This window comes from Nycticebus coucang, chromosome 3, assembly GCF_027406575.1.
Source record: "Nycticebus coucang isolate mNycCou1 chromosome 3, mNycCou1.pri, whole genome shotgun sequence".
In the NCBI taxonomy this organism is placed as follows: Eukaryota; Metazoa; Chordata; class Mammalia; order Primates; family Lorisidae; genus Nycticebus; species Nycticebus coucang.
The window spans coordinates 154,578,647-154,600,519 of record NC_069782.1 but is presented as its reverse complement, the minus strand read 5'-3'; the positions used below and the strand labels follow the sequence as shown (position 1 = coordinate 154,600,519).

Here is a 21,873-nt window from a genome sequence, read left to right as displayed (position 1 = left end):
TAACCATTATCCCTTCCACCTCTGCCTCACCCTTTTTCCTCCTTTATCTCCTTTGGAACTTTTATTATATGTATTGGATGTATCATTCAGTCATCCCATTTTTAGCTTATGTTTGTCTTTTTATCACTCTTTGCTGTGTACTCTGGATGACGTCTCCTAGTCTCAATTCCACTTCTTCAATTCTCTCTTGAGCTGTGTCTAAGTTGCTGTTTAAACTGTCCATGGACTGACTTTACCTTTTCTGATGTCTTTATTTTTCATATGTAAGCTTTGTTTTGCTCTTTCTCAAACTTGTTAGAGCTTGTTAGAAATGTGTTTCATGATCTTTTATTATGATTGCTTTGTATTCTGTGTCTTTAATAGTTTTGAATGTATAGATCATTATCCATTTCAGATTATTCTATCTCAAGTTCTTAGGTACCGATTCGTATTAACCTGGACTGTCTCTTCCAATGCCTTGCAATTTTAAATTATGAACTCTTTTCAGACTTTTTCTTGCCTCTGGTAGGCACCCTGGACCATGAACGCTCCCGTGGAACAGAGTTTGTTCACTTAGGACAGCTGCCACAGGGATTTCACTTGTCTAAACCCAGTTTTTGTGTAAATGTCTCTTTGTGGGAATTTTACACCACATGGGTTATTGCAATTTTGATCTTCACACCTGTGGGGAAGAGGCTGGAAGTTTCGATTCTCTTGGGAGACTTCTAAACCCTCACCAGATCTCTGAGCAGACACATCACTTTGAAGTTTCCCCGGTGCATTTGGTGAAGTTTTTCTCACCTGGATGACTTGGCAAGGGCTCAGCTGTAGGTCTCCAGCTGTGTGTGCAAGATCACACCTCCTGCTGCCACACCTGCATGTGCTGGGTGGAGGCCTGTGTCTGCTGTGCCACCTGGGTTTCCAAGGCTCCTGCAGTATTCCAGGGTTTTGGCTGGGGGTTCCTGTAATTCCCTGGTGATTTCCTTTGCTTTCTTTCTGTGGGCATTCTACCACCTCTTGCTTGGTGTTTTGTGTTGTGGTAGGAAGGCTTCTGTCTGCCTCCATTTGGTCCATTGCATTTTCAGAAGTCAAAGTCCCCGTTACTGACTCTTTGGGTCTTTTAGTCAACACATTTGTTTGCTGCCTGTTTTCATCCTAGATTTGTGCCAGGAACTGGTGATACAGAGGTGAGAACCTCCGACGCCGGCTCTCTTGCCTCGTGGCATATGGAGCGAGTGGGTCCTAAAGACGTGCAGAAAATGAGCCAAACCCACCTGGCAGCCTCAGTCTCAGCCGCCAACACTCCAAACACTCAGTCGGAAAAGCCAGTCAGCTGCTTTCCTGCTGGCATGTTAGTCTTTGCCTTGGCAGCTGCAGGGGTGAGATGTGCTAATGATGGGGCCAAGCTGAGCTTTGGGGGTGAAGCCCTCAGCTGTTCCCGTCTCCCTCTGGCTGAGGCAGATGAGAGCAGCTGGGAAGCAGTGCCAGGACACACTCCCAGAAGCTGCTCCTCTGCCAGCGGAGGTGTCAACAGAATTCCATTCATGCGAGCCTTCCAGGAGTGCATTCAGAATCTGTTCCACACTTTATAATTCTAATATAGAGCGAGCATTGTACAATGGAGGAAGCCGCTGCTGAAGACACTTGTTTGCATATCTTTGTAACCTTTGGAATGAATGTTGATTCTGCACAGAGTGATTTCCCCACTGACATCTAGTTGCCTGACGTATCGCTGAAGTTTGGATGTGCTGGGTTTAGTCGACTCAATTGGTGAAGTTTTACTTCCAGTTTCCTAGTAGGGAAAGTCTGTTCCTTGGAGCATGATTTACTCAGCTGCAGTAGACAGTCCTTTTGAAGCTTCCTCTCTGTGTTCTCTCATATATTTTAGTCTCTTTTCTCTGTTTCTTATCACTGCCCACCTTGAAGTGTTTTTCATCCTTTCTTTCTCAGCATGGCTGAAGGCTAAAGCCATTGGTTATAGAAGCTTAGTAAAGAACTGATTCCAAAAAGGGGAGGCAGAAGGGACTGGATAGGATATAGTTTGTAAAAGCTAAATCAGGACAACTGTTTTCAAGCATAAAATATCTCTAAGAAGCATCTGTTTCTCTTATGGACATTGATGATGAGACTTCTTTAACTTACCTCCCAGGATGTTACAGCCATGCGGATTTAGTAGGTCAAGAGAGCCATGTTCTCACCCTGTAGTTATAAAATTGGCAGGTGGCTTGGATCAGGGCCAGAATTCTGGACTTGGAGTGAGAAGTGGCTCTGAGTCCTGGCTTGGCCTCTTTATAGCTGTATGACCTTGCAGAACTCATTAAATCATAACCCAGTTTCTTTGTCAATGAAGAATAAGGGTACAGCCTACCTCCCTGGCCATGGTGAGGGCTCAGTAAGGGAAATGTTGGGAAAGGGCATTGTCACTAAGGTCTTCTCTTTGGATCTTAAAGGGTGACACCTGGTGCCATTGTTTGCTCAGTGACTGAAGTTGACCCTCATGCCTTGGAAGGCACAAGTTCTCAGCATCCATGAGCCACCATCCCCTCCTGTTCTTGGTAGGTGGGTGTCTTAAGTTAATCCCACAATTCAGCCAAGTGGGTGGCATAGGTTTGGAGAGCAGGATGGTTTCTGTTCCTTTCTCTCCCACTATAAATCTCTTTGTCCATCAGGACTATTTAAAATTATTCTTATGATGTCATCCTTTTCAAATATTGTGTGCTTATGGCAAACAAAATGGTGATCAGTTGCCCCCTTTCCATACTGAGGGCTGGACGTAAGGGCTGGAGAGAATGAAGGGCAGCGGAGACCCCAGCCAGGGGCATGGATTTTTCCAGTCCTGGTTTCCATGGGCTTCTGAGAAAAAGGCTTGGGAGGCGGACTCAGAGTAGGAGTGGAAGGGTGCTGGGCAGTCCTCATAAGATTTGCTATAGAAAGAAATACCTTTCATTTGTGGATGAAGCATCTCTGTAAGGTCTTGACCTCGGTGCAGCTCACAGAGTGTGTGATTCCGACAGTGCGGCCTCTTAGACACTCAGCTTCCTGTGCTTCTGAACAATACAAATTTGGAACATACTAAAATTAGACCAAATAGTGGTGTTACTTTCCCAACTTACATGAGTAAATGGGAAGATTTTTCCCTCCACTGCTAAGACAGTTTACCTCCTAAGTCTTTCTTGAATTGTGAGTTCCAGCTACCATTTCTTCTGAGTTGCAATGAAAACAAATCAATTTTGTGAAATGTCCACTCAGTCTTAGCACCTTGTCAGGCAATGCTCGAGGGATCCTGGTGATGGCTTTATCTGCAGACCTTAGGGACAGTCATGTTTCTCAGTGGTAATTGACCTTCCTTTGTAGGGTAGGATTAAGGACGTCCACAAAGAAGTTTTGGCTTTGTGGCTCATGTGTCTAGTCCAGGAACTTTCCATACATTTTCAGCCCATTCTTCCCACCCCACCAGGAGGCAGGCACTGTGATCACTCCTTTTTCCAAGCGGGAGAGTCATTACTATAAAGTGTAATTCTGTATAAGGTCATCGGCTAGCAGGTGGCAGCTGGGATTATACACAAATAGAGAATATAATAGAAATGGGACCTACCCTGCTAATAGCAATAGTAATGGCCCCAACTTAACTTTCAGCAGGCCCTGGGCTAAGTAAGCCCTTTACATGGATTAACTGGATAATTGTTTCCTTTTTACAGGTGAAGAAAGTAAGGCATAGAAAACTTGCAATTTGCCTTAGCCCCTGCACCTTGTAGGGAACTGAGCCAGGACTGACTAGCAGTTGACCTCACAGCCCATGTGCTAAACCCTGGGCTACCCTGGGAGCAACCATGAGGTGCCCTTCTAGACTCTAACCCCTTCAGAATGCCCTCAACTTGCATTGATCCTGTGACATTGGGTTTTGAGAACAGCTCATCTTTCCAGGAAGACCATGGGGTATGAATGATACTTGAATCTTTTGCTATGGGGATCCCAGGAACTTGTCCTGTGGGCCTGATCTACAAGGGCTGACAGAGGACTGGGGGCCTATTTTCAGGGCCTAGGACTTCAACTCTTCATATAACAAATTACCGCAACTCAATGGCTTATAACAATGCCCGCTTCTGACCTCACAGCTTCTGGGGATCAGGACTTCCCTGGGTCCTCTGAGCTGCTCTTATAGGCTGTGACAAAGTTGTCAGCCAGGACCGGGTCTCACCTGAAGGTCCACCTGGGAAGGACCTGCTTTTGAGTTGACATAACCATGGCAGAATCCACTCTCTCTCTTTTTGTGTAGAGACAGAGTCTCACTTTACTGCCCTTGGTAGAGTGCCATGATGTCCCAGGACTCACGGCAACCTCCAGCTCTTGGCTTCCGTGATTCTCCTGCCTCCGCTTCCCGAGCAGCTGGGACTACAGGCACCCGCCACAACGCCCGGCTATTTTTTTTGTTGTTGCAATTCGGCTGGGGCTGGGTCCCAGTCTCTTGAGCTGTCAAACTGAAGGTCTCGGTTCCTAGCTGGCTGTCAGCCAGAGCCCCCTCTCATTTTCTTAACAAATGTTCTCTCCACTATAGAAGCTTGCTTTACCAAGACAGGCAAGCTGAGAAGAACTTAGAGTCTCCAAGCAAGACAAAATTCTCACACTGTAATCTAATCATGGAAGCGATGCCCATATTCTCTTGGTTGGAAGCAAGTCACTAAGACAATCCACTCTTTTATTTTATTTCAGATTAATAGGAGGGTACAGATGTTTAGGTTACATTGTTTTCATCTCTAAAATAAAGTTCAAGTTGTAGTTGAGCCCTTCACCCAGGGGGTGTGCTGTATGCCCTTACGTTGTGCACATTTGATCCCATAATCCCATTGCTAGGCCATCTACCCGGAAGAAAGAAAAATCATTTTACCACAAGTACATTTGTACTAGAATGTTTACTGCAGCTCAATTCACAAATACCAAGATGAGGGAGCAACCCAAGAGACAGTCCACTCTTAACCCTGATCCTGACCTTGAGAGGGTTACACAGGGAGTAAACACCAGGAAGCAGAGGTCCTTGGGAATGGTCTGTCTACTGCGAGGAGTTAATTAGATAATGAGTGTTGCTGATGGCGGCTATGACTTTGACAGCTGGAAGCTGCTGTTTTCAGAGGTGTCTGCTCACTACGCGTAGGTATCAGAATGGGCAGCAGCACCCTTTTGGTTAAGGTGGTTCTGTTTCTGCGTTTTAGTTGCTTATCTTAGTTCAGTGGTTCCTGATTTCTTCCTAATGCCACAACCCTTTAATATAGTTCCTCATGTTGTGGTGACCCCCAAACACAAAATTATTTTCGTTGCTACTTCCTAACCGTAATTTTGCTACTGTTAGGAATTGTAATTTAAATATCTGATATGCAGCATGTATTTTTATTATTACAAAGGGGTCACGACCCACAGGTTGAGGACGGCTGCCTTAGCTGGTCTCCATCTTTCTTCTTCTACTTCTTCTTTTTTTTTTTAATGACTTGAGTGTCTCTGTTGTCCGAGGCTGACCTTCTTTCCCCATTCTGATGCAGAGAACTAGCCCAACCCCTGCTTGGCTTACACTTCACTTCTTCCCAGAGTGGTCCACTGGCCCTTCCCACCCACCCACAGCAAGGAGAAGTCCCTGCCAAGTGCTCTCAAAGGATTGTTTCTCTATCTTTGCACATTTCACCTTGTGTGCACCTGAATTTAAGTTCCAGGGTGACAGAGACTAGATCCATCTTCTTCCCTGTTGAGTCGCCTGTGCCTAGAGCATCGTGGCTGGTCAGTCCTTGTTGGCACAGGAGTGTATGGTCCCACTTCATGTGCTGCTGTTTCCTTTCAGCAAATGAGAGTCACTAAAGCTCTACTCTTAAAAGTTTTTGTCTTTGTACAACCTTTCATGTAAATGAATTATACATTTGGAAAATCTTTTTAAAAAAGACTGTACTAGGATACTATTTTGAATTGTTAGATTGGGTAGAAAATGTGATGTGATCATTTAATGAAACTCGAAAGAGGTCTCTGCTCATTTTAGCCTTTCCTTTGATCTTCCCAAGACGTATACAGACAGAAGGATGAACAGGAATAACTCCGTGTACTTGTATGGGTTTTCTGTAGCCACATTTGGTGACCTAGTGATGGTAAGCTTAACTTTATATTTACTATTTTTCCTTTTTTATTCCTCCTTTCCCACTTTAAACTTTTGAAGTGATTTTGACCTAAATGAGTCAAAATTCAGTAGGAGGATAAAATGATTCTTTCTGAAACAGAGCTCAACTTCAGCAACTATAAAAGAAAAAAAAAAAAAAACAAAAAAACCAAGCCTGAAAACAAAATATCTTACGTCAGGCTAATTTGCAAATCACAAATTTTACTTTATCGCTCTTCCTTACATTGACCTTCTTATTATCCTTTTATTGACATCCATGTTTGATTTCAGTGGTTTTGGGAAAAACATTTTTATATATAAAAGTTTGAAAACTTAACATGAAACATTATTGTTGATAAAGTCACAGTAATTTAAAAGGCACATTCTTAAAGTTGTACCCTATTTATTTTTATAATTCATATTTGTCTTGGTGGTTTCCCACCATCCTTTGTAGAAATAGCGTAAAAACTATGCTGGGATCATGAAACTGTGAAGTAGGTTATTGAGGGAATCATGAAATTCGTGTTTCTGGAGGGTTTTAGTATAAATAACAACTGGGTGGCCTCACTAGTTACAGTCCTAGGAATGTGGACTAAAAATTAGCCCATTCATTTCCTGTTTATCTGGTTTATTACACACACACACACACAGAATGTATTGTTGGAATGGCATGAAGTAAACAGGACGCGGATTGAAAGTACAAGCTTGCAAAAAGTGAGGCTCACCAGAGGTGCAGGAGAGCCTTGAACAACTTTTACAGTTGCTATTTATTGAGGGAAAACACGACAGATAGGAAGAGTGCTTAAGTAATGACACACAGGGGCTACGTGCTTAAGGACCACAAAAAAGGAAATTACGTGCTCTTTATCCACAACTCCCACAAGGAAGTGCCATAAAATGTTTAAGGTTTAACACCTGCTTACTATCCAGTGACCGATCTTATCTCATTCCGGAACACTGAGTTACTTGGGGGCTTGCCTCCAAGTTACAAGGGATCTCTAGGCCTGCAGGAGACGGTCTTGCTCTCAGCGTTTCCCTTTGATGTGTTAAGAATCGGTGACTGGCTTTTTCGCAACGGGTTTGCCGCCAGAACACAGGTGTTGTGAAAACTGCCCATACGATCCAAAATGGGGAAGGAAAAGACTCATATCAACATCGTTGTCATTGGACACGTAGATTCGGGCAAGTCCACCACTACTGGCCATCTGATCTATAAATGTGGTGGCATTGACAAGAGAACCATTGAAAAATTCGAGAAAGAGGCTGCTGAGATGGGAAAGGGCTCCTTCAAATACGCATGGGTCTTGGATAAACTGAAGGCTGAACGTGAGCGTGGTGTCACCATTGATATCTCCCTGTGGAAATTTGAGACCAGCAAATACTATGTTACTATCATTGATGCCCCAGGACACAGAGACTTTATCAAAATCATGATTACAGGCTCATCTCAGGCTGACTGTGCTGTCCTGATTGTTGCTGCTGGTGTTGGTGAATTTGAAGCTGGTATCTCAAAGACTGGACAGACCCGTGAGCATGCCCTTCTGGCTTACACACTAGGTGTGAAACAACTAATTGTTGGCATTAACAAGATGAATTCCACTGAGCTGCCCTGCAGCCAGAAGAGATATGAGGAAATCGTTAAAGAAGTCAGCACTTACATTAAGAAAATTGGTTACAACCGTGACACAGTAGCATTCGTGCCAATTTCTGGTTAGAATGGTGACAACATGTTGGAGCCAAGTGCAAACATGCCTTGGTTCAAGGGATGGAAAGTCACCCCGAAGGATGGCAATGCCAGTGGAACCACGCTGCTTGAAGCTCTGGATTGCATTCTGCCACCAACTCGTCCAACTGACAAGCCCTTGCGTCTGCCTCTGCAGGATGTCTACAAAATTGGTGGTATTGATACTGTCCCTGTGGGCCGAGTGGAGACAGGTGTTCCCAAACCCGACATGGTGGGCACCTTTGCTCCAGTTAATGTTACAACTGAAGTAAAGTCTGTTGAAATGCACCATGAAGCTTTGAGTGAAGCTCTTCCAGGAGACAATGTGGGCTTCAACGTCAAGAATGTGTCTGTCAAAGATGTTTGTCATGGCAATGTTGCTGGTGATAGCAAAAATGACCCACCAATGGAAGCAGCTGGCTTCACTGCTCAGGTGATTATCCTGAACCATCCAGGCCAAATTAGTGCTGCCTACGCTCCTGTACTGGATTGTCACACAGCTCACATTGCCTGCAAGTTTGCTGAGCTGAAGGAAAAGATTGACCATCGCTCTGGTAAAAAGCTGGAAGATGACCCTAAATTCCTGAAATCCGGTGACGTCGCCATCGTCAGTATGGTTCCTGGCAAACCCATGTGTGTTGAGAGCTTCTCAGATTATCCTCCTCCGGGTCGTTTTGCTGTTCGTGACATGAGACAGACAGTTGCTGTTGGTGTCATCAAAGCAGTGGACAAGAAGGCTGCTGGAGCCGGCAAGGTCACCAAGTCTGCCCAGAAAGCTCAGAAGGCTAAATGAATATTATCTCTAATACCTGCCCCCCAGTCTTAATCAGTGGTGGAAGAACGGTCTCAGAACTGTTTGTTTCAATTGGCCATTTAAGTTTAATGGTAAAAGACTGGTTAATGATAACAATGCATCGTAAAACCTTCAGAAGGAAAGGAAAATGTTTTGTGGACCATTTGTTTCTTTTTGTGTGGCAGTTTTAAGTTATTAGTTTTTAAAATCAGTACTTTTTAATGGAAACAACATGACCAAAAATCTGTCACAGAATTTTGAGACCCATTAAAACAAAGTTTAATGAGAAAAAAAAAAAAAAAAGAATCGGTGACTGTCCTTGCAAGCATGACGTTCATGCCTCCACAATGCATAGCTGCCCGCATGCATACCATGTGTGTTTATGTACATATATCCAGAAATCTATGTTGGATTCCCTAATAGGATTTTCTGTCTATGTTCATAAGAAACACTGGTCTGAGAGATTTTTTTTTTTCTTAATTTTTATTAAATCATAGCTGTGTACATTAATATGATCATGGGGCACCATACACTTGGTTCATAGATCGTTTGACACATTTTCATCACACTAGTTAACATAGCTTTCATAGCATTTTCTTATTTTGCTAAGACCTTTACATTCCACATGTATACTAGGATTCACATATACCCTTGTAAGATGCACCACAGGTGTAATCCCATTAATCCCCCTCCCTCCACCGACCTCCCCCCACTCCCCTCCCTTTCCCCCTTCTCCCTATTCTTAGGTTGTAACTGGGTTATAGCTTTCATGTGAAGGTCCTACATTAGTTTCATAATAAGGGTGAGTACATTGGGTACTTTTTTCTTTATATTCTTGTCCAGATTTTATACTGGCCTCACACTATCATGCTAAAGAGTTAGGAAGGTTCTTTCCATGTTTATTTTGTGGAACAGTTACTGTAAGACTGCTATTTCTGTCTTAAAGGTCGGATAGGCATCTCTTCAGGGTAGCCATCCGGGCATGGAGGCTCGAAAAAAAAAATCCACGTTATCTGAGTTTATTGCCATCAAATTTATCACCATAACATTTTTCATACATCTTACCACTTAATGCCCATATTATCTGCCATGATGTTCCTCCTCTTTAATTCTTAACAGTGATAAATTTTTTTCCTTCAGCTTTTTCTTTCCCCTTGCTAGGAATTGAACAACTTTATCACTGTTGGCAAACAACCGACTTAGGTTGCATGGATTTCCTCTTTTGATTCTTATTTCATTGACTTAGGTTGCATGGATTTCCTCTTTTGATTCTTATTTCATTGACTTAGGTTGCATGGATTTCCTCTTTTGATTCTTATTTCATTGATTTCTGTTCATTATTAATGCTTCCCTTCTGCCTTGTCAATGTCTTCCTCTTTTCCTGAGACTATTAACCCCCCAAATTTCTTATTTTCTTCCATTTGTAAACATAAATATCTCTGTAAAGTACTCCCTTACATTTTCGTTAGGATGCCTTATCAGTTTACAAAGAAATTAAAATACATATTTTAATTTTTTTGACCCATGGCTTATGTGGAAGTGTAATTCTTAATTTTCACACTATTGAGATTTTTTTCAGTTAAATTTTTATTTTAAATTTGTGATTCCATGTTCTTGTGATCAGAGAGTGTATGCTTTCTGATTTTGGTTGTCGCATTTGTTGCAAGCTTGTTTTATCCTCTACCTTATAGTTGGTATTGATGGATATTCCATGAATAGTAGAAAGGAATGTGCCTTCTGCAATTGCCAGGTGGGGTAGTGTTCCGGAAATGGTACCCAACGATGGTGGTGTTTTCAAATCTTTTTTTTTTTTTTTGCAGTTTTTGGCCGGGGCTGGGCTTGAACTTGCCACCCCCGGTATATGGGGCCGGCACCCTACTCCTGTGCCACAGGCGCTGCCCTCAAATCTTATCTATCTTACTGTTTACCATTTCTATGCAGCAAACCTTTAACTGTAGTTATTAATTTATATATCCATTTAGTTCTACCATTTTCTTCATGAATTTTGAAAGTCTTGTTAGGTCTATACACATCTGGGATTATCACGTCTTGTTGAATTGACCTGCTTATCATTATGAAATTTTCTTCTTTATCTCTGGTAGTATTTCTTATCTTGAAATCTACTTTTGACAGACACCCGTGTTTTGTGTTCAGATGTGTATGCATGAGGCATCTGGTTTATTCTTTCTCTTTTTTTACTTTCAATATGCCTGTATTTATGCTTGAAGTGCATTTCTTGGAAACGGCCTATACTGACAGTTTTAGTCCATTTTGAGAGTTGTTACCTTTTAATTGAAATATTTAATTTGATTACATTTAATTTAATTAATCATGTGGGTTGAGAGCTCATTCTCTTACTCTTTTAAAAATATTTACCTGCTATGTTTTTGTTTTTTCCTTTTCCTGTTTTCTTTTGGATTGAGTAGCTGTGTTCTATCGTGTTTAGTTGTGGTTCTTAGTTTTATTATATTTTAGCGGCGGCCATAGGGATTAGAATATGTATCTTTAACTTACAAGGTTATTGAAAGGAACGTGCATCCTCCTGTGAGATCCAAAAAGGCAGCATGACGTTCGTGTGGCCGCCGTGTCTTCAGGCATAGTTTTATGGTTTTATTAATTTTTTTACATTTAAATTATTCATTCATCTAGCTTTATTTTTATAGAGAGACTATGACTCCACGTCCATGACTACTGAGTTGTGACCGCTGTTTTAGTTCAGTCTATTTGAAATACTACCTTGATCCTATACCAAGTTTTTCTACACCTTTGGATCAATTGGCTCATTTTCCTTCACTTCTGTTGATCTGTCTGTCCATGTGCTTCTACTGCCTGTTTAATTACTGCGACTTGATTAATTCTAATATCCGATCGATCTAAGCCATTTATAATATTCTTTCAGAATTTTTTGTACCTTGATTATTTTCCAAATAAGCTTTATAATCTAAAAGAAATCACCGTAAGTGTGAGCAGGGTTGCATTAGAGCCGCAGGTGAGTTCAGGGAGGAGGAACCACCTGCTGGAGTGCGTGCTTTGCCATCTGCCTTCCAGAGCTGTGCTCGCTCTTTCTGGCCGGTTTCTCTGAAGCCTCCTCATCTGCAGCTAGTGGCATTCTTGCTGTCAAATGTTTATCGCTTTTTTTATTTTTTGCCAATTATCGTTGGGGTTTAAGGAGCCTATAACACCTTCCTTTCCTTAGGAGGCTGAATGTTAGTGACCACACCTGTCAGTTATTACTGTGAAGATGATGGTAGAATTTGGCTTTAGATCTTGGAGTGAGTTATTACGGCTTCACTTGCGAATTTGAGTCACCAGTCCTGCTGGACAATATTGACGATACTGAGTCTTGCCTGATAGGGTCCTGATTATGGCAAAGAATAAACCAGAATGAATGTGCAGTAGACGGAGGCAAGCAGATGAGGAGATCCCAGAGGAAATGAGCCCCAGAATCCAGTTCCTCCTCCCGGACTCTTCCGTACATGGCTGTTTTGTCCCTGGAGGAGCCGGGGGCAGGAGTCTTAATCTAACGAAGTTCATGCACCTGGAAGCCAAGGCAGAGGGAGGGGGAGGAGTTGGGCGAAGGCAATTCTCTCCAGATGCTTCCTAATGCAGTCGAATTTTGTCCTCTTACCGTTTATCAACAACCTGTGATTCTTCTTTTTTTGAATTGTCAGTTGATATCCTTTGATCACTTTGTTACCGAGGATTTTGGGCTTCCCTTAATTGATTTGCTAACAGCTGTTTGTGTATTATAGTACTATCCTTTGGTGAGCCATAATTTGGGATAAATAGCATTACTATTCATTTCTTACAAAATATTTTTTAGGTATTTTTTTTTTAGTTATTTTTGTTTTCTTATAAATGGGATCCAACTTTTATTTTTGTAATGGTGTTTTCTTGTATTTATTTACATATATATTCTGAAGCCGGTCTGTTTATTAAAATATCTTGCTGATTTTAGGAGATGTCCTGTTGATTTTCTTGGGTTGCCTATGTAACTAGTCATATTACTTATAATTATTCTTTTCTAACATTTACTTCTGAATTATTTTTTATTACTTTATTGAAGTGTCTTAAATATAAAGAACAGATTTAGAAATGTATACAAATAGAAAAAAACCCGTCTTTTGTTTGGTTTTTAAGGTGAAGGCTCCTGATAGTTCATCATTGATTATAGGGTTGACTGTTGGTTTAAGATGCAAGTGATTATTTTAAGTAGGAATTTATTTCTTGTTTTGAAATAGTTTTTATAAAACATTACATATTGAATTTTATTAACTGCTTTTTAGACACATACTGATGTACCATAGCTTTCTTTTCTGTCTCTTTTAGTCTTTCGACCTACTGATATAATTAATCATGGGCTTATTGATATAAATATTCATCGATGGATTTCCCAGTATTAAAATATCCTTACATTTGGAAGTTTATTCACCTGTGTGAGGTGTATCACATTTCTAATATTCTACTGAATTTAATTCCCTAGTATTCTACTTAAGACTTTTCACATCCATTTTAAGAAGGAGACATGGTCTTACAAATACATAGTCGTTCCCTATTTATACAAACTCAGTCATTTCTGGTCTCTGCTAGGTGTGCTGCCTGGTATTTGAACCCTCTGCTTATTGACAGGGTGACTGGGAAACTCCGTGTCTCCCGTCCCTGCAGCAGGCCAGCCCCACATGTTCTCCTGGGGAACAAACACATTCTGATATGCAAGCCCACTGACATGTCAGAAAACCAAACTCGGAACCACAGGGTGGGGAAATGGGGTCCACCTCTTGAGAGGAGTTGTAAATCCATGTCCATCTCAGCCCCAAAGCAAGGGGCTCCTTGGGGCTCAGTTGGAAGCAAAGTGAAGTTTTAGGATTATGGCTGATGGCCAGAATGGCCCTCAAGTCTTTGTGATTTTGGGGGGACAGTAAAAATTATCTGGGAATAGTCTGTCTTTGGGGACTTTCAAAACTCTCCCGTAAAATTATCTGGGCTGAGCATCTTTATGGGCATAAATCTCTAAGAGAGTTTTCAGCTTCTTACATGCTCATGGGTTTTGCTCTTTCTTATTGAGCCAATTTTGGTAACTTCTCCTTTCCTGGAATATCATTTATGGTCCCCATGTTTTCAGAATCATTAGTATAAAGAATGTGTAGTACTTGATTATAATTTCATTTTTATAGCTATAATTATACTCATCTCTTGAAAGTTTTTATTATAATTTGAGAAATTATGCTTGTATATATTTATGAGTACAAACTGATATTATGATTTATGAATACAATGTAGAATTATGAAATCAGCTAATTAACATATCCATCACCTCACCATTTTTTGTGATGAGAACATTTGAAATTTATTCTTAGCAAAGCTACTATTGGCGACTTTCACGTTGTTGTGCAATAGAGCTAAAAAATAAAAACCATTCCTCCTGTCTGAGGCTTTGACAATTCCACCCGGTTCTCCCCATGCCGTGGACGTTTCTGGTAAGCACCATTCTGTGCTCTGTAGGAGTGGATTCTACGTAGAAGTGAGAATGCAGTCTCGGTCTTTCTGTGCCCGGCTTATCTCAGCATAATATTCTCCAATTCCATCCGTGTTGCAAAGGACAGAATTTCTTTTCTTAGACTGAGTAGTATTCCCTTGTGTATAGCCACCACATTTTCCTATCCCTTCATCTGGTAGACACTCAGGTTGTTGATTCCATAACTTGACTGTAGTGAATATTGCTGCAGTGAGGAGCAGTGAGCACATCTATTACTGATTTCAGACCTTTCGGGTAAATACCGAGAAGTGGGATTGGTGTGTCATCTGGTAGTTCTTTTTATTTTTTTTGTGGAAACTTCATACTGTTTATCATAAAGGCTGTCCTGATTTACATCCCTACCTACAGTGTACGAGTGTTTCCTTTTCTCCACATTTTCGCCCCCACTTGCCGTCTTCCACTTCTTTGGTAATGGCCCTTCTGACAGGTGTGAGGTGAGAGCTTATCGTGGTCTGCATTAACCTTTCCCTGATGGTGAGCGATGGTGAGAATTTTTTCATATATCTATTGGCCATTTGTATCTCTTCTTCAGAGAAATGTCTATGCAGATTCCTTGCCCATTTTTTAATCGTGATTTATTTTCTTTCTAAAGAATTATTTGAATTCCTTATAAATTTTGGATATTAACTCTTCATTAGATATATGGCTTATAAATATTTCCTTCCAAGCCATAGGTCATCTTTTCATTCTGTTAATTTTTTTCTTTGTTGTGCAAAAGCTCTTTAGTTTGATGTGGTTTCATTTGTCTGTCTTGCTTTTATTGCCTCCGCTTTTGGAACAAATCTAAAAAGTCACATGGATGGAGCTGGAACATATTCTTCTTAGTAAAGTATCTCAAGAATGGAAGAAAAAGTATCCAATGTACTGAGCCCTACTATGAAACTAATTTATGGCTTTCACATGAAAGCTATAACCCAGTTATAACCTAAGAATGGAGAGAAGGGGGAGAAGGAGGGGAGTGAGGAGGAAGGTGGACAGAGGGAGGGTGATTGGTGGGATTACACCTGCGGTGCATCTTACAAGGGTACATGTGAAACTTAGTAAATGTAGAATGTAAATGTCTTAGCACAATAACTAAGAAAATGCCAGGAAGGCTATCTTAACCAGTGCGATGAAAATGTGTCAAACGGTCTATAAAACCAGTGTATGGTGCCCCATGATCGCATTAATGTACACAGCTATGATTTAATAATAAAAAAAATAAATTCACTGCCTGGACTAATGTCATGTAGATTTTCCCCTGTGTTTTGTTCTGAAAATTTTATATTTTCAGGTCTATTATTAAGTCTTTAATCAAGTTGGTTTAATTTCTTATATGGTGTGAGATAATGGTCCAACTTCATTCTTCTGCAGACAGATGTCCAATTTTTCCAACACCATGTATTGAAAAGACCGTCCTTGGGTGGCTTACTGGGTAGGGCGCCGGCCCCATATACCGAGGATGGTGGGTTTGAACCTGGCCCTGGCCAAACTGCAACAAAAAATAGCTGGGTGTTGTGGCAGGCGCCTGTAGCCCCAGCTACTTGGGAAGCTGAGGCAAGAGAATTGCCTAAGCCCAGAAGTTAGAGGTTGCTGTGAGCTGTGATGCCACAGTACTCTACTGAAGGGGATAAAGTGAGACTCGGTCTCTAAAAAAAATTGAAGAAGAAAAGAAAAGACTGTTTTTTCCCCATTGTGTACTTTTGCCACGTTTGTCAAAAAATCAATTAACCATACATGTGCGGGTTTATTTCTGGGTTCTCTGTTCCGTTCTACTGGCCATGTGTTATGCCAGTACCAAGCTATTTTAATTACTATCCCTTAGTGGTATAGTGTGAGATCAGGCAGTGTGATGCCTCCAGCTCTGTTTGTTTTCTCAGTATTGCCTTGGCCAGTCAAGGTTTTTTGTTGTTCCACATAAATTTAAAGAATTTCTATTTTTCACAAAAATAGAAAAAAAATTAGAATTTTGATGGGAATTGCACTGACTCTGTAGGTTGCTTTGAGAAGGATGGACATTTTAACATCCTTCTAATCAATGAATCAATGAATATGGGTTATCTCCCCATTTATTTGTATCTTCTTGAGTTTATTTCATTGATGTTTTATAGTTTTCAGTGTACAAGTTCTTCAACTCCTTGGTTAAATTTATTCCTAGGTATTTCATTTTTTATAGCTATTGTAAGTGAGCTTTCTTTCTTTGGAGTATAATTTATTTTGGATAGTTGTTACTGTGTAGAAATATTATTCATTTTTGTGTGTTAACTTTTTTATCCTGAAACTTTACTGAATTAGTTTATTCTAACTTTTTTTTTTTTTGTAGAATTTTTAGAGTTAGAAAACACAGCAAACAGAGATGATTTCATTTCTTCCTTTCCTATTTGGATTTTTTTTTCTCTTTTTCTTGCATAATTGCTTTGGAAAGGACTTTCAACACTGTGTTAAATCTGAGTGGCAAGAGTGATCATTTTTGTCTTATTCCAGATCTTAGAGAAAAGGCTTTCAAGTAAGTTTTTACTATTGAGTAGGATGTTGGCTGTGGGCTTATTATATGTGGACTTCATTGGGTTAAGGTAAATTCTTTCTGGTTTTATAAAAGGGTGTTGAATTTTGTTAAATGCTTTTTCTGCATCTAATGAAATGATCATATGGTTTTTGCCCTTCATTCTATTAGTGTGATGTCTGTCTTGAAACATCCTTGCATCCCAGGGATAAATCCCACTTGATTACACTGAATGATCCTTTAAATGTGTTTTGAATTCAATGTCTTAGGTTTTTTGATGAGGATTTTTGCATGTATGTTTATAAAACACATTGGTTTATAATTTTATTTTCTTGTGATGTTCTTATCTGGCTATCAAGGTAAAACTGGCCTGTAAAAAGCATTTTAAAGTATTCTCCCTTCCATTTTTTTGTGAAGTGTTTGTAAAGGATTTGTATTTCTTCTTTAAATGTTTGGAGAATTTAGCAGTGAAGTCATAGGTTCTGGGCTTCTCCTTTATGGAAGACTTTTTATTGCTAATTCAATTTCCTTACTTTTATTTGTGAAAGATTTTATTTCTCCTTCATTTATAAAAGGCACTTTGGATATGTCATCACACTCTCTCCTGGCCTGCAGATTTTGTGCCAGAAATCCACTGAGAGTTGTATTGAGACTCCTTCATATGTAATGTTTCTTTTTTTTTTTTTTTGCAGTTTTTGGCTGGGGCTGGGTTTGAACCCACCACCTCCAGCATATGGGTCTGGCGCCCTACCCCTTTGAGCCACAGGCGCCGCCCTATAATATGTTTCTTATCTTTTACTGATCTCAGAATTTTTTGTTTACCTTTGAAATCTGATAGTTTGATTAATGTGCATCTTGGTGAACTTCTCTTTGAGTTGAATTTGATTGGAGACCTCTATGCTTCCAGCACCTAGATGTTTAAGTCATTCCCCAGATTGGGGGAATTTCAGCTTTTTTTCCTTTAAATATATTTCCCAGCCCCTTTTCTCTTTCTTCTCCTTCTCCTGAAATTTCTCTTATGCAAAGGTCAGGTCTCTTAAAGTTGTCCTATAATTTCTCATTGGCTTTCTTTCTTTCTTCTTTTTTTGTTTTGCTTTGTTTTTTTTGTTTGTGCGTGCGTTCTTTCTTTCTTTCTTTCTTTCTTTCTTTCTCTCTCTCTCTCTCTCTCTCTCTCTCTCTCTCTCTCTTTCTTTTTTGCTTCTCTGATTGAATGATTTCAAATGTCTGACTTCAAGCTCACTGATTCTTTTTTTCAGCATGCTCAAGCCTGCTATTGAAAATGCTTTCTGCATCTCTCAAGTTCCTGTTTTTTATGTCTATTTCTTTGTTGAGATTCTTATTTTGTTCATGTAATTTTTTTTGAAATTTCATTCATTTGCATATTATAGTTCACTGAAATTCTTTGAGAGATTGTTTTGAATTCTTTGTCTATCATTTCATAGATCTCCATTTCATTAGGGTTTGTTAGTTTCTTTTGAAATTGTCATGATTTCTGGCTTCGTAATTTTTCTGTCCTTGCATTTGTGTCTGTGTTTAGGGAGAAAGCCACCTGTTCTGGCTTTTATAGGTGTTCTTTGGCAGGGATAGACCTTCAGTGTTTAACCTAGCCTGTAATATTGGATGACCCAGCTGATAATGACCCTGGGCAGGCAGAATTTACTTTCAGTTCTCTAGATGGTGGACTGCTGTCTTTGCTTTGAATGAGAATAAAACAGCTGGCTGGGCTCTGGTATATGGTGAGACCACTGGCTGGGGACTTAGGAAGAGCTACTGGCTGGTCACTTCAATTGCCTCTGATCAAGCCAGGCCACAAGGTGTGTTCCTTGGCCAAGTGGTGCTGCTATTTGAATTCTGCAGTTGTATAGGCTGCAGGAGATTAGGTGGATTCAATGCTTAGGGCCGATAAACTAGCTGCTATGTTCTGTAGAAATGTATGTTTGCCTAGGGAGAGTATTGGGAGTGGGGCAGGCTTTGAGACTGAGAAGTGTGCCATTTAAACTCCCAGATGTAGCATAACTAGGACCAACTCTTTGCCAAAATGCACAGTGGCAGGTGTCTCTCTCCCTAGGTGGGGCTTTGGGGTGGAGTCTAGGGCTGGGCCTGGAGGCTTGGTGCCTAGGGATTCAAGCCCTGCAGAACTTTCCATCACTTCTGGGAGAGACCAACTTGGTTTTGGAGGTTGGTTCTGCCATTGGGCACTGCCACTGGCAGGTACACAGAACTGTCACCAATGTCTGTGTACTGGTTGCTGTAGGCTCTGCCTCCTTGGTTTATGACCTGACTCTATCTAGGTGGCCAATTCATGCCATTACTCCCTGCATTCCCCGTAAGGTGAGACCTGGAGTGGGCTTCCTGGGAAGCATCTCAGAATGCTAGGAAAGCTGGATCTCTCTGTTTCTGGTTCTCCTTTCCCTCTGTAGAAATCGTGGGCCCTACGTAATCCTCTGTGTGGTTCTGTGCTGAGAGAGAGGATGGGGGAGGAGGTAAAACTTTCAAAATGAGGCTATTTCTCTTTCTCTTCCAGTGTGGTCTTTACTCGTTTCTCTGGTCCGCACAAGCCTCTCAGGTTTATTCCCAGGCTTTGGAGTTTTCACCAACATATTCTGATTTGTGGATAGTTGCTAGCTGAACTTGCTGTGTAGGGTAACATAGCCCGAGACCTAGTGTGCTGTCTTTGCCCATTTCTCTTTGTTTATAATTTATCTTATCAGAGATTTAGATAGGTATTTGGTCTGTCAGAAGAATTGAGTCTTGGCTTTATTTAATCTATTACTTTAATTTATGGCTTTTAACTTAGTAATTTCCGCTTTTAGTAACTGCGTTTCTTATATTTCAATTTTGGGATTTTTTTTTTGGTTGAACACTTAGTTCATCTATGGTCATATTTTTTGATGATAAAAGCATTTAAAACTACATATTTTTCTGTTAGTAATTTTTTAGAAATGTAAACTTTTTTCTTTCTCTTTCTGTCTCCTTTCTTTTTTCTTTTCTTTTTTCTCTTTCAAGATGGGGTCTCAGTCTGTCACCCAGGTTGGAGTGCAGTGGCATAATCATAGCTCTGATATATAAATTCTTTAAAACAGAATTTTAAAAGTTTTCTACCTTTTAAAAATTTTCCTATGGAGAATTGCTGTTTGAACATTGACGTAAGAACTCTTGTGGTGCAGATTTTCTGTGAACTACTCTGAGTTTCAAGACCAATGCAAGTTTTAAAAATACGTGAAAAGTTTCAATCTATTTTACCAATCCCTCCAAAATGCAATGAGGATAGACTTAGTGTTTCATTGATTGAATATCTTTTTTGTGTATTTATTCATTTTTCCAAAAAAAATTTAATGGTGGTTACATGAAATCTTGTTATAATTAATTCCTGTTACTAAACAACTTAGATTTTTGTCAATGTTTCTCCTACCCCCCCCCCGAAGTGTAGTCCCCATGGACTTTTCTTTGTGAATAACCAACTAGCTTTTTCTCAGCATGAAATGTTTTCTTTTCTTTAAAAAGTTTTCTTTTCATTAAAGCTCAATTTTTTTTTAGAAAATTATTGATGAAAATTTTAGTTATAAATGTCATTTGCTCATATAATTATCAGCAAAGTCGATGGATCATAAAGCGTTATGGAATTTTAGAGATGGAGCAGAACCTACAAACTCAACCAGTCTTTTAGTTACCAACCTTTCCACGTTCCCCACAAATGTTGCTACGCACCTACTGTATGCCAAATGCCACATGCAGGGACTTCAGAGCTCTCTCCGCACCCTCCTTCCAGAATATAGGATCATTAACTATTTGACAGCTGGGGTTTGATGGAAGGCAGAAGCCAATTACACTTAAAAAAATTAGCATTGTTGTGGGATATATTCTAGGGCCTTTATTTTAATAAAAATGACCCCTGGAACACCAATACTACCCTGTTTTCCCCAAAATAAGACAGTGTCTTTTTTTAAGGTGTGCCCCCAAAGATGCCCTAGGTCTTATTTTCAGGGGACGTCTTATCTTTCCTGTAAGTAGGTCTTATTTTTGGAGGATGTCTCATTTTCAGGGAAACAGGGTACATCACCAGGACCCCAAGAAGCCAGATAACAACCTTAAATCTATAGTCATTTTTCAGATGAGGACTGCAAGCCTGAAAATGGAAAATGACTTGTCCCATGGTAGACACCAAACTAGTGAAGGAGCAGAATTTATGGAGGTGTAAGTAACATGTCAATGAAAAACCGAGTCTAAGGGATGAAGAGGAAATATCTTTTGCTTCAGAAAAAAGGTTTTATAGTGATACAATATTTTAAATATGCCATCTCAAATTTAATTTGATTAACTTCCTTAAAAAATGTGGAATTTGCTGTGAACATGATTCCACTGGCCAAGGTTAAGACGTGATCTTGTAGACTGTGAAAGGGGCTTTTTTCCTGGGGAATGTGCTTCTCAAAATAAAGGCAGCTGGAAGCCTGCAATTGGCTATTTGTGCCAGAGAAGTCAATTGGTTACAGAAAGGAGTTTTCTCTTCTTCTTAGGTACCCTGGAGGGTTCGTTATGAATCTTCTGAAAGGTATGTGAGTGGGACCAAGCTAGACCTGGATCCCATTAGCTTGGTCTATTCACAAATAGCAGTTAGCCTTAGTAGAGTCGGGTGGTGCCTGTAGCTCAAGGAGTAGGGCGCCGGTCCTATATGCCGGAGGTGGTGGGTTCAAACCCAGCCCCAGCCAAAAAAAAAAAAAAAAAAAAAAAAAGAAACCCACAAAAAAAGACAACAAAAAGCATTAGTAGAGTCATAAGTCCCTTATTTATTTTGTTTTGCTGTCAGGAACCCTCATATAACTCAGCTCTTCAATAAATAGGTTGAGGTTTTCAGCAAATTAAGTGGGAAAAAAATGAAAAACTAATGTAAACACCGTATTTGACCTGTTTGTCTTTGAGTGCCTGTTTGAATGTGCTGATTTCTCAGCCCCAAGTGCTGTTTCAGCATGCCTTCCCTTTGTTCCTGTTAACCCCTGTCTCCTGGGAAGCCTCCCTGAGCACTGTCCTCTCACCCCAGCCCTGGATCCCCTCTCCACGGTGTGGTAGTCATCCTCCCTGGGTGCTCTGCCATCTTGGTTTGAAATTGTTGTCCTCCCCATTGGTACTGTAAAAATTTTTCAGCTCTGGACCTGCAACTTCTACTTTTCTTTTCTTTTTTTTTTTATACATTTTTATTAAATCATAGCTGTGTACATTGCTATAATCATGGGGC

General features: G+C 40.3%; 1 protein-coding gene and 1 pseudogene across 2 annotated transcripts in view; both read left to right on the top strand.

The window, feature by feature from the left end:
* ADAM12 (ADAM metallopeptidase domain 12) overlaps positions 1-21,873 on the top strand; it is a 342,217-nt gene that overhangs the window by 9,818 nt on the left and 310,526 nt on the right. The gene's annotated exons all lie outside the window — the stretch shown is intronic.
* On the top strand, positions 7,177-8,933 carry LOC128581417 (elongation factor 1-alpha 1-like; annotated as a pseudogene). The gene has a single exon (XR_008378831.1). The product of XR_008378831.1 is annotated as an elongation factor 1-alpha 1-like (transcript).